Below are 13,592 nucleotides of genomic sequence, written 5' to 3'. Positions count from 1 at the left end.
TTAGCTGAACTAAATAATTTAGTTCAACTTGCTGAATACTTCATGTCTACATTGTAAGTCTTAAGTATTTCTTGTGCTGTCTTTCCTTCCCAGTCTCTAAGCTACTTTTGGGTTGCTCCTTTCCGGGTTCAAGGCCTTTTACTTAGTAATAGTGTTAAACTTTAGTTGCCATTTTTCCATGCTGTATTTTGGTGCCATACAAATCATCAAGGAGTTAGCTGGTTACTTCTCAGTCTCTGAATCTAGGTTTCAGATGACTCTTATACCCAGTGTAGTTAACAACACACTGCTTAACATAACTTGAATTAAGCTCGAAGTGGCCATATTATGTTGGCCCACCAGAGGAAAGCTCCAACCTCTTCTTATCCCATCTGTTATCTTTTGTAGGTTATGTCAAGAACCAATATTTATGCATTTTAAGGGTACAGCTTTGAATCAGTTTTCTCAGGTCAGGTCAGCCACTAGATATTCTACCAGACTCTAATATGTAGGTCACTCTCTAAGCCAGGGTTTCCCAAAGTGTGGCCCGGTACTGGAATGTGAACAACTTATTTAAAATACCTACATAAAACTATAAGAATTTCCTGAAGAAATGAAAATGTAATAAAATACCAAATACCTAGTTATATTAAAAATACTCATTAAATAGATATTTATTTGGCCCAAAACATTAAAAAATGTCAATTTTATGTAAACCTTTGATAATAAACAAAAACAAATTACCCATTTTTTATTTATATTTACTGATGTTAATGAATACCTAATTCCATTATTATTGGTACGTTAAATGTCCTAATGGTAGTGTCATTTCCTGAACCTATGAGTATAATTATTGAAAATACATTAATAGCTATAGGTGAGCTGCAAAAAAAAAAAAAAAATCTGTGAACACTGGTCCAGGCTTGAAAAATTTTGGCAAACCCAGCTCTAAGTGGCATCTGGATAATCTTGTGGATAATCTTACAATCTACTTTGCCATATATGGATGGAGGAAGTTAGAATAGTGTGTATTTATGAATGGGACAGCTGAGGCCATGCTGTGCTAAGGAATTGGGTATAAGTGCTGTGTGTATTTAAAAGCTTAATCACATTATACAGCATTCCTCTGCCAACTCTTAATTCTTTTACAACAGTGCAATGATCAATAGTAAAAACTAATTAAAATATTATCTAGAAAAAGAATTAAATCTTCCCAAAACTTTCTAATTTGTTTCACTGATCTATATAATCTCAGTGATATCCATATCACTGAGATTACATCCACATTCTTCCAAGCTTCACCCTTTTTTTTTTTTTGACAAATTATTAACTTTTGTGTTCTTCAACAACCTTTTTGTTTCATTTGTCCAAATGATTCATTTTGCTTTAATGGTAGTACTTGGCTTGAGAGTGGTTAATGCAGGAGGGCAACAGCACACGTTTGAATTGACCATGGTTGAAACTCTTAACTGCCAAATGTGGAATTGATTTGTATTACCGCCAAAATTAGTTATAACCTCTTCTAACTTTAGGTAGTGATGCTTGAATATCAACAGATTTTTTTTTTAAATGCATGTCTGCTTTGATATTCCTTTTCATGTTTGAAATCCCTTAATGGCAATCTGTTAAGTTCATTAGCTGCCTCTATTAGTCTCCCTTTTGAAACTGTTTTATCCAGCCTAATTTTTCTTAGTGATCCTAATGTTCATAATTGCATTATGTTAAAATTTGAATTTGCATTTATCTAAGGGTACAAATGCTAATGCTTTTACAGAAGACCTGATATACTCTTTCTTTTTCCTGTCAGAGTATCACACAGTTTTCACATGCAGACATTCAGAGAACAGTTAATCTTATTTGTATTCTGGGTACATCAGATCACACTGGAACTCCTCCCACAACAATTGTTCTTAGCTTCATGTCGTTTAGCATTACAACAACGAGCAAGGGATGATCTGTGCAATTTCTGTTCCTGTATACTTTGGTTGAACTTATGTTATAAATTTCATGATACCTGGTCTGTTCAGGTCTTGTCACTGAAATTATTCATGTAGGCACAAAATCCTTTATTCCTCATCCCACCCCAAATTGTCATCCTTCACCTAAACCATGGTTTTCCAACAAAATACACTAAGCTTGCTTAGGCTAGAAATAAAGTAAATCATTTCACTTGTACAGCAGGCCCTCGTTATAATGCGGTTCGCTTTACGCTGATTCGCTATAATGCTGTTCTTATATTATAACCCATATCTGACTATAATGCTGTCACAAATCACTATAACGCTCTTTTACAGATTGCATTTTTGGCATATTTAATGAAATCGTTTCATTTGATGGAGTAGATAGCTTGAAGACGAATAGCAAAACAGCATTAAAATGTTTCCCATGCAGACTTGAGAAATTTTCGCATGCTGATTTAATTGCAGTACAGTGACTAGTTCCATCATTTTAAAATCATTTTAAAAAAAATTATCAAGTATATTGCTTGTAATATTTGCGTTATATGCATTTATCCAAAGTCTAGTCATCACTTAGTACAGTATTAGACATTGTGCATAACGGAAAGTTTACTAGAACATTGTATCGTAATGAATGCAACCAACGTAGTTACATTTTCAAAGAGTTACTAATGGCAGGTAAGAATGAAAATGCAACAGTGTTTGGACGCAGTACAAAGTCTATAAATGTAAGAAAAAGACTGAATTTGAAAATTAAATTAGACGTTTTGAAGCAAATCGATTCCGGTCAACGACAAGTGGATGTGTGCCATAATTTAAGACTGGCAAGTTTAACTGCAAGAACAATTATAAAAATAAAGAATTAATTTTAGCAGCGGGAAAGACAGCTGTTCTACTGCAAGCAACTAGGCCGGCTATTAGGATTGAAATGGAGAGATTTTAACTAATTTTATTGAAGATAATATCCAATGCAGAATTCAGTTAAGTTAAATGTTATAAGAGAGAGAGAGAGAGAGAGAGAGAGAGAGAGAGAGAGAGAGAGAGAGAGATTAGCCTATATGACAATCTGAAGAAAGCTCACCTAAAAAAAAATGCCGAACCATTTAAAACTAGTAAGGGCTGGTTGAATAGATTTAAAATCCAGGGAGAAGCTACAAGTGCAGACCAAGGAGCCGAAACTTTCAAAAAAGAACTTATTAAAATTATTGGAGGGGTATTATGTGTTATACTTCAAGTTTTTAACATAGATGAAACAGGACTTTTTTGGAAACGAATGCTTAAACAAAGTTTCATATTGAAAGAAGTAAAAAAACACGCCAGGTTTCAAAGCGGCAAAGGATCGGTTGGGTGGTAATGTTGCAGGGGATTTAAAATTAAAACCCCTTTTAGTTTACCAGGAAGAGGGCCCAAGTACAACCCAAAATCGACACATTTTTCATGATTAAATTCATCAATTAAATTAAATCAATTTAGATCAATTAAATTCATGATTTTAATTGGAATTTTAAGTTTAATTTTGATATTTAAGTAGTTACCACATAATTATATACGTGTGTAATGCAGAATATTTTATATGTACAATTATTTAAATATTAAATATTTTCACTGACATTTGTGCATCTTTTCATTAACGTTTATTATTTATTAGGAAATAACCCATGGCGCCAACCACAACTCACAAATACATATGTTATGTTATGGGAATGCAGGGGTTGCTTAGTGCGGATTCACTTAGTGCTCTGTTTTCCTGGAATGAATTATCAGCATGAAGTGTGGGTCACCTGTATCCAAATTTCAAGGTGGTTTTTTTTTTTTCTTTCTTTTTTCACAGACACCAAAGCTTGCAATAGTTGTGAACAAGTTAATAAATTCATACTACAATAGATTGATTATTCTGGGGCAAATTAACTGGTGTTTCTATGGGCCTAGTTAATCTTGCTGTCTCATGTAACATCTCTACTTGACTATATGGAATAAGATATATCCAGAAATGATGTAGCCCTATTCACAAGGAGGCAAACCAAAAGAAGCAAAATTCATGGCTTTTCTTTTTTAAAAAAAAATATGTACATATAAAATTTTATGCAAAATCTTCCCACACTGTAGTATAGTTTTATAAATACTTATAAAACTACACTACAGTGTGGGAAGATTTTGCGTAAAATATAATATGTGCAATTTTTGAAAAAGAAAAGCCATGAAGTTATGCCAACTGTGCAGTGTCACTGACTGGCAACTGAATATTGCTGAAGTTGTAGATACTGCATATGAAGATAAATGTGTAAATAAAGACAATAAAAATAGATAACTGGCATGTTTTGTGGTGTTTTTTTTTTTTTTTTTTTTGTGGAGAGGTTAAATATGTATCTTTGTTGAAAACCATATTTGTTCTGTTTGCTTTTGATGGTATTTGTTCAAGTATTCATTCAGCATATTTGTTTAAACTTGTTCAAATCATATCTTATTGCAGCTTATTTGTAACTACGGTGGAAGCTCTTTATAGTGTGACCCTCTTTATAACATCCCAGCACGTTATAACATCCTATGTGGTTGATCCTAGCTAATTTCTTATTAATTTAATGCTCTTTTACATTCATTGTGACATTGAAAATAAAAGGATTTCTCTATAATGACCATAACTTTCTACCTCTTAAGCTGAATTTTTGTTTTATTACAATATTTGCATTTAAAAATGACAAAGCTTCAAATATATTGAGGTAATTTGAGCTTGAAGGCTGACCATGAGAAATCATTTAAGATTTCCCATGCTCTTTTTCTTTTTTTTGCAGTGCGGTAATGAAATGAACATCAGCTAGAAGTTAATTCCATTAGTAAGTGTATGTTTATTGGTGTGGCTCCAAGAAAGTGGATAGCTTTGGATAATGGTGTACATTCTAAGACTGACATCACCAAACAGTTTGGCATTCCTAAAAGTGCTCTGTTCACTATTCTGAAAGATTTGAAAAAGGTTAAGTTTAGAGAAATCTGCTGCACTGGGTAAGATTCGAGCACAAAAGGAAGTATCTGCATCTTTAAAGGTACTTTGGGAATCGGAATGGTTAATGATGAGGAGTGCAAAAAATGTTCTCATAGATGGTAATCTTTTAAAAGCTAAGACTGAATCGTTTGTGCATCGAATGGATATTGAAGAATTTAAAAGTTCAGATGGATGGTTCCAGAAATTTAAAACTTGTCGTGGTTTGTCTTTCAAAAGTGTGTTCCAAAAGTATAGCTGTGGACATTGATGCTCCAAAGGAATGTAAGGAAAATCGATAAAAAAATGTTTTGATGACATATGACCACAATGACATCTTCAGTGCAGATGAAACTAGACTTTTTTTTTTAAATTGCTATGGACAAACACTCATTTAAAGATGATAAATGCAGTGGAGTTAAAAAGGCCAAACAACAGATTATCATTCTCCTAGCAGCAAACATGTCTGGCACAGAGAAGCTTCCTCTTAACCATTGGGAAAGCCCAGAAGCCTCTGCTTTAAAGGTTTGAAGACATTACCGACTGCATCAAGCAAACCAAAAGGCATGGATGACATCATATGATAGTCTCTGATAAATGTATCAGAGACTTAGATCACAGGATGAGTGAAAACAATAGAAAAATTTTGCTGTTTGTGGATAACGCCCCTCATTTGTCAAATAAACAATCTATGTGCAATCACTTTAGAGTACCTACCACCAAATTTGATGTCAGTTCTTCAGCCACTTGATCAAGGTGTAATCCATTAGTTTTAAGAAAAACTACCAAAGAATGCAATTAAACAAAATTGTGCTATGTCTTGAAAGCAAAATTCAGTGTGAAATCGATATCCTGCAGGCAATGTATTTGTTTCAGCATGGGATAAAGTTGATGAAATTGTGATTGCCAAATGCTTCAAACATGCTGGATTTATTGCCTGGAATGATGCAATGGGTGAAGTTTTGCATGCTTCTTCCTCTATTAATTGCGAAGAACAGTCCGATAATAGGGAAGAAATATTTGAGCATGTGCATCATCACCTAAACGTGGAGGAAAACTCGAGTTTTAAAGATTATGCAGAAGTGAATGCAGACATTGAGTGTTTCAGGATATGCACAAATGAAGAGGAACTCATTACAGACAATCTGAAATTTTTAGTGATGAAGACGAGGAAACCTGCCTTGGTTGAACAAGCAAGTTTCAGTGAAAGATGACCATCAAGGATTAAAACTTGTATGGCAATTTTTTTTTTTCCAAGCACATAACTGCGAAAGTTAAATAACTGCTATCGCATACCGTCATAATTGTCTCTTAAAACATGCTCTACCATTGAAACAGTGTTTTGACATTATTTTAAGATATGAAACAATTCTCTTGTTACATCTTTATAGGTATGTAGCCTATGTAGTGAAATTTACAATTTAATTGTAACCTTACTTCACTCTACAATCAATGCAAAATTTATAGTCATAATTTTCTTCTTTAATACTGTACAGGGCTGGTCCAACCTTAGGTAATCCGACGGCCACATAAAAAAAAACAAATCAATCCGAGGTCCCCATCCAGAATAATAAATACAGTAGAAATATTAAAATATCTGGATAGTCCTACCATTAGGTTTAGCAAGCACTTTTAAAATTTCATAATAAAGGAAAGTCATGTTGCTTATAAAGTTTTTATTGAAAGAGTAGACAAGATACAATTGTTTATAATTATTATTTAATTTTAATGAGAGCTCTGCAGTTGTTAATTTTCATTTACTAATGTAGCTATATCAATATCGATGCTTGTAGTTGCCAATCGCAGTAAATGTGAAAGTGATTTATCAGTCAACGAACATCTGTATTTGGGTTTTATGAATTTCATTGTTGAAAAAGTGCTTTCACAAAGATATGTGCTCCCGAGCATTGAGCACATCTTGAATCCAAAGTCCCTCAGTTTTGGATAGTGCTCTCTTGGTATTAATTTTAAAAAATCTTCTAATTTTTCAATTCTGCCAGTATAAAAAGGGTTGGATTGCAAATTGCACAATTCCAGTTAGAGGTCAGATTTTATGTTTTCAGTTCTGGCAGCTAAATGAAAACTATCTTCAATTTCCTTAATATCACCAAATTGATTCTCAAAGTCCTCCATGATTGTTTCAATGCACTTTATATGATATGAAAATGATGTTCTCTCAAAATTCTTCATTTCTTTAAATTGTTTTTTGCAATTAGTAAAAATATTGGCCAATGTTGATTTTAAAAGCTTCAATTTACTTTTAAAACCATTCAGATTGACCATATAAGTTGGCAATATTCTGTTGTTTGCCCTGCAGCTTTAAGTTCAACTCATTCAAATGTTTGGTCATATCTGTTAAAAATGCAAGATCAGATAAAAAGGTGGGATCTTGCATTTGATTTTCAAGTTCTGTTGTGTCAGACTTCACTTCGTTTTTAAGAAATATGGGTATTTCTTTCCGAATGGCAAAAAAGTGCTCCAGACATTTTCTGGCACTTAACCAGCGAATATCAGAATGGAGGAGCAAATCGCCATATGCAGCATCCATCCATTTCGCTCAAGAAATTGCAAAACTTATGAGTCAGAGATCTATAACCTCCTCGTATAATATTGGTTACTTTTACAGCTACTTTCATGGCATTGACTTGATGTAGAGATTTTCCACAGAGTGCTTCTTGATGAATGATGCAATGAATGGTAGGGCAGTTAATATTATTTTGTTTCAATAGTCCACAAAACCCAATTCCAGTCCCCGTCATAGCTTTGGACTCATCCGTGAAAATGCAGGAACAACTGTCGAATCCTCAATAGTTTATAACAGTTTTGAACTGGAGGAGAAATTGTTGAAGATAAACACAAGAAAGGCACCCGGGGTGGATGGGATCTATCCAGTTATATTAAAGGAGGCAGCAGAGGAAGTAAGCAAACCCTTAGCCATAATTATGAGAGCTTCCTTGGACTCAGGGGAGAGGTACCCACAGACTGGAGATGTGCAAATTTGACCCCAATTCACAAAGGAGGATCAAAGGCTGACACAAGTAATTATAGACCTGTGAGTTTAACTTCTGTTCCAGGAAAATTAATGGAGGCACTAGTTAAAGAAGCACTGCAGGATCATTTAGACAAGACTTCAGTTATAGCTCGGACACAGCATGGTTTTGTTAAGGGGAAGTCTTGCCTGACCGATTTGATTGGATACTATGATGCAGTCACAAAGGAACTGTATGCAGGGAATAACTTTGATATTATATACTTGGATCGTAGAAAGGCTTTCGATACTGTTGCACAAATTGGAGCAGTGTGACATTGGAGGCAAATTGCTGCTGTGGATAAAGGGGTGGCTGAGGGGGAGAAGACAGAGTGGTAACCAATGGGCACTGCTCGTCGTGGACTAATGTTATTAGTGGAGTCCCTCAGGGCTCAGTGTTGGGTCCATTATTGTTTTCTGTATTCATAAATGATATTGATGATGGTATATCAAGCTTAATGTCGAAGTTTGCAGACGATACAAAGGTAGGCAGGGTTGTCAAGGACACTACTGACACTATGCTGCTGCAACAGGATCTGGAAAGGTTGAGCAGATGGGCTGAGAGGTGGCAAATGAAGTTTAACATTGACAAATGTAAAGTACTACACATGGGAAACAGCAACCCCAGAGCAACGTATCAACTCTGTGGTACTACACTGACAGTGGTAGAGAATGAAAGGGACCTTGGGGTGGTTGTGCAGGCAGATATGAAGTTCTCTGAGCAGTGCAGATGGGCTGCAAGAGTAGCTCATGGTGTATTGTCAATGATATATAGGAATTTTTCTAGCAGGGATAAGGAGGTGATTATTCCCTTGTATAAGGCAATGGTCAGGCTACACCTAGAGTACTGTATACAGGTCTGGAGGCCTCATTTCAAGAAGGACGTAGAGCTGCTGGAACGAGTACAGAGAAGAGTAACAAGATTAGTGAATGGAACAAAGGGGTGCTCTTACAAAGAAAGGCTTAAGTTTTGCAAATTAGTGTCTGGAGACTAGGCACCAGTGAGGTGATATGATAGAGGTGTATAAAGCCTTGAATGGTTTGAGCATGCTCAATGCTGATGGGATTATTCTCGCTCAGAATAATCACCTGAGAGGGCATAAATTCAAATTGAGGAAAGACAGATGTAGGATAGATGTGCGGAAATTTGCCTTTACCCAGCGGGTGGTTGGTTGGTGGAACAGACTTCCATCCCTTGTTCTGGAAGTTGATAGCCTAAATAAGTTTAAGGCTCAGCTGGACAGGTATTTTGAACAAACAGAGGGGTGAAGTGGAAGTGGTTTTTTTTTTTTTTTTGGCTGATGCTGCATAAGCTTGCTTTCTTGCATCAAATGCCTCTACTAATGCTAATGAACTGCTTCGAAAATATCAGTACCTTTTAGTGGTCCCATGGAAAGATATGACTGAGTGGTTCTTCATTAATAGTAAAGTCCTGAATAGTCGAAACAGAAATTAAAGTTGACTTAAGTCTGCTTCATCTGTGCTTTCATCTCCAGACAATGAAAAGTACCCACATTTTGCCATTGAATCGCACAGCTTTTTTGAAACGTATTGATCCATGTGTTCTACACATCTTGTGGCGGTCTGATGAAATAATGCCACTGTTTCGAACTTCTCGACTAATTTCAGCTCATTAAATTGTTTTGCAATTTCAATTGCACATTTCTTCAGTCACACCATCACTAAAAGGCTTTTTTGCTTTTGCTGACTCCAATGCTACTTTGTGCGAAGCGACAAGGCTTTGTGCAGTACTAAGTTTAGCAAAAAAACTCTTGATGCATCAATTTCTTATATTCTGCAATAATGGCTTCTTGATATCTCCAATATACATCTAAAATCATTCTGTGTAATGTAGTGTCGTTTCACATTACTCTTTAGGCACTGACAAAACTTGCATACAAACAAGACATTGAATTTTATTCTTGTTGTTTGTAATCAAATAGTCTGATTCCCATCAGCTTTGATATACTTGCTTTTCTTCAATTTTTCTTTCCTTGTGAGACATGGTTGTTTGACAATAAGTAGTAATTTATTAAGTAGAAGTGAAGTATATTGAAGATAACATGGAAATCAATTGCAATGCATATCTAGTAATTTGAAGCGCCAGTGACACTAACGATGGGTGACCTGCCCCGCAGCATGTGCATTGAAACAAGACATCTAGTATGGATGCAACGAAATGCACTTGAAGTCGTGCATAGGTTTGCACTCTCAAGTAGTTTTGCGACACATTTTATTTTTTCGCGTGTGAAAATCAAAAGGCCTAACCCTCAGGGGACTGCACAAAATCGTTCTGCCGGTGCATGCAGCCCTCAGACTGTGGTTTGGACAGCCCTGCTGTAGTAAATCTTATATAAGATTATACAGTACTATATTGTATTAATAGAATTACATTAAATGTTCAAGCTTTTACTTGTTTTGTTGCTAATTGAATGATTGATATAATGTCCTTTTGATATACAGACTGTTTTTCTCATTTCCCTTGGGAGGTACTTATATAGAGACTTGACTGTAGTTTCATTTTTTATACACATTTATAGTTCAATTTGGATACATTAGGCATGATATATAACATAAAGAAATGTGTAAAGAAATTTCTTATTGCATTTCAGTTTTCTTTCAATTTGTGGATTATCTGGGGAAAATTTTTTCCCCATCCACTCTGAATAATCAGGAGGCTACCATATGTTGAATCTTTCCTCATGTTTACAATAGTAGTCTTTTGTCAAAGTCATTGGAAATAGCTTCTGTTTCTTCCTATTTCTGTTACACCTGATGGGTCTCTTACATCTTCATTTGAAGATAACACTAACTTTGTATCGTTTTATTTTAACATTTGCAAAGATGATATTGGTGAATAAATCTTTTCTTGCTATACTAGATGTATCCCACTCACTGTCTCCCTTGCTTTTCAGAGAGGAGATTCTTGATGTGAAGGAGACTGTTCACATAATTGGCCTACTTTTTCATAAAACCCTCTGATCTAGAGTTACTCCTGTTTTTTGTTTAGCCTATTCCTTTTTATACATTCTTATTCCCATTTTTGTTCTTTTACTTCAGCACGTTCAATGCTGCCATTTCATAATGAAGATTGAGAAATCACTCCTTTCTGGTTTATTTTTCTTTTATTGCTATCTCAATCATTTTCAAAGAAACGGAGGAATCCATCACTCACCAGTTTTTTTTTTTTTTCCCACTGTTGTGAACCTTCTACATGATTATTGATCCAGTATGAAATTTTTTAGGAACAACACTGCTCTGCATTGGAATTGTAAAATTTAGATATTTAATAGATATCTCAATCAGAGCTCTGTGGCTCTTCCTCTGAGGTAAAGATATCTATACATAATCAAAAATGAAATTACTGTTACATTTTAGGACTCAGTAATACAATGAACATCAAGGTCTTAATACAATGAACTGAAGCTGAGTGAAGGCAAAGGAAAAAAATAAAGAAATAAATTGCTGCTGATTGACATTATACATAAAATCTTTATTAAAATAAAATGACTTTAATCAAATAAATTGATAAAGTGGTTTATGAATACAATCACAAAACAAAAATAAAACCAGCCATGGAACTAGAGTACTGTCTGTAGTCTTTATCAACCATGGAAGCCTTTTGTGAATATGGCTAGCACCTGAAAAGTTTCCCTGGCTGGTTTATTTTTTTTATGTATACTTGCACTTTAAAACAGTTCATTATTTACTATGGATGTATCTGACTTGTGGCTTTTTTTTTAGGGAAAAGAGATGTTCAGGGAGAGCTGCATCCTGGGAATTTTCTGGAAATTATCAGTACCAACTAACATCATTGCAAAATCTGAAGATTTGCAATGACGTTACTTGGTGAATTAGTCTGAGAATTGTGTAGCAAAGGAACCCATTTTGCTGCTGACCAATGGGGTGGAAGGTGGAGTTGCGCACGGGTGCTTGTTCCAGCTGTTTGTGGCTGGTTTGGAAGTGTGTCGCCCACCTATTGCCATTGTCAGGCTACAAAGCTAGGTCTTTGCAATTGCAGCTGCTAAGGAGATTCTAAGAGTGCAGATGCTATTCTGGGTAGTCCTTGTACGATTTGGATTGTCCAAGTTTGGGGATTATCACCACTGTAATAGACTATTCTTAAATACGTAAGTTGTGAATCTCCTAAATAAACTTGATAGACCAGGGGTGGCAAACCTTTTTAAGGGTGCGTGCCACTTGGAATTTTGCACATCACAGTAGAACGTTGATTATCTGAACCGTCAATTATCCAAACCAGGTGCAACCCCCCCCCCCCCCAAATTACAGTATCCACTTTTTATATTGGTAAATACATAGCACACTGGTTATGCTGAAATATTACTCCTGCTGCTTAATGAATTTAAAGCCCACTCATGTGGAGGCCTTCACTGCACTAAAAACTGCAATGGCATGGTGTCATCAATAGTCTGAATGCAGTTCTACGGGGATACTGCTATTAAAGAGGATGAGAGATCTTGCCACGAAAAAAGACGATCTCGCATGGTTCAAAGAAAAAAATTCAAGAGTACATATTTTAAAATATAAACCTTCCCAAGATTCATTATACTCTTATTTCTGTGCAGTTACTTTTGTTTGTATATTTCTGTTTATGTAAAAAAAAAAGGAAAAAGTGCAATTTATAGTTGAAACCAAGTAAAACAGTTAGGTAAGTTCAAAATAAATATAACATACATTTTTTTCTTCAAAATGTTTTGGTTATTATTTACAAATCAATTTTTTATAATACTTCATATTTAAAAATGCCTACAATAATTTAATAGTAGGTGGTCTAATTACACTTTTTTGTATAGGGCATTCCTAGGGTATGTGGCACACAGGTGCCAATTGAAATTTGGTGCCCCCTTTAAAATTTTTTTATGTGTATCTAAGTTTTCAGGTTTTTAGAACACCCCTTGAACGTTGTTGCCCAAATTCAGTGCACCCCTTGCACTCTCAGGATGGCCCACTCCCCCTGTAATTGTATAAACTGGGTATTCTCATGTATGTTTGATCATCAGAACTATTTGATTAACTGAACCAACCTTATCCCATTTAGTTTGGATAATCAATGTTCTACTGTATTGTTATTTTTTCTCATACACATTTCACTTGACAAAAGCATAACCAAAAAATGAATGAAATAAAAGACATTTATTTCAAAGATGCTTTAATAAAGGTATTAAAATAAAAAATTTAACTCTGTACTAGGTACTTAATGTGTACTGCCATTAGCATATTCAACGTGTTTTACATTTAAGTCATCGGCAGGCATTAAAAATGTTTTAATTTTCAGATATTAATAAAATTCATGGATAATAATATAAAAATGTTTTTATTTTATTAATAATTATATCAGTTACTGAAAGTATATGATCTATGATGACTAAAGTAGGATATATAATTTTTACATTGAAGAGATAAAATGTTCATGACTAACTACACCATCTATAGTTGTTCCATTACATTTAGTATTTATGGAAAGATCTGACGACATGTCCAGGTTGAAGAATGTTTTCATAAATGTGCAGAACTCTTTTTCCACGCTCAGTTTAATTGTAAATAAAAAAAATTACATTCAATCTGAAAACACCATGTGATTTGAAACCAGATTCATTTTCGAATTAACGCATTTCCCAGTTTCCGAAAGTAT

The 13,592-nt window shown here is 34.7% G+C and overlaps 1 protein-coding gene across 1 annotated transcript in view; it reads left to right on the top strand.

The window, feature by feature from the left end:
- LOC150085845 (14-3-3 protein epsilon) overlaps positions 1-13,592 on the top strand; it is a 103,619-nt gene that overhangs the window by 30,502 nt on the left and 59,525 nt on the right. The window lies entirely within an intron of this gene.

Source organism: Mastigoproctus giganteus, chromosome 5 (assembly GCF_048544385.1).
Source record: "Mastigoproctus giganteus isolate SK-2022 chromosome 5, ASM4854438v1, whole genome shotgun sequence".
Lineage (NCBI taxonomy): Eukaryota > Metazoa > Arthropoda > Arachnida > Uropygi > Thelyphonidae > Mastigoproctus > Mastigoproctus giganteus.
This window is presented reverse-complemented; position numbering and strand designations above follow the sequence as displayed.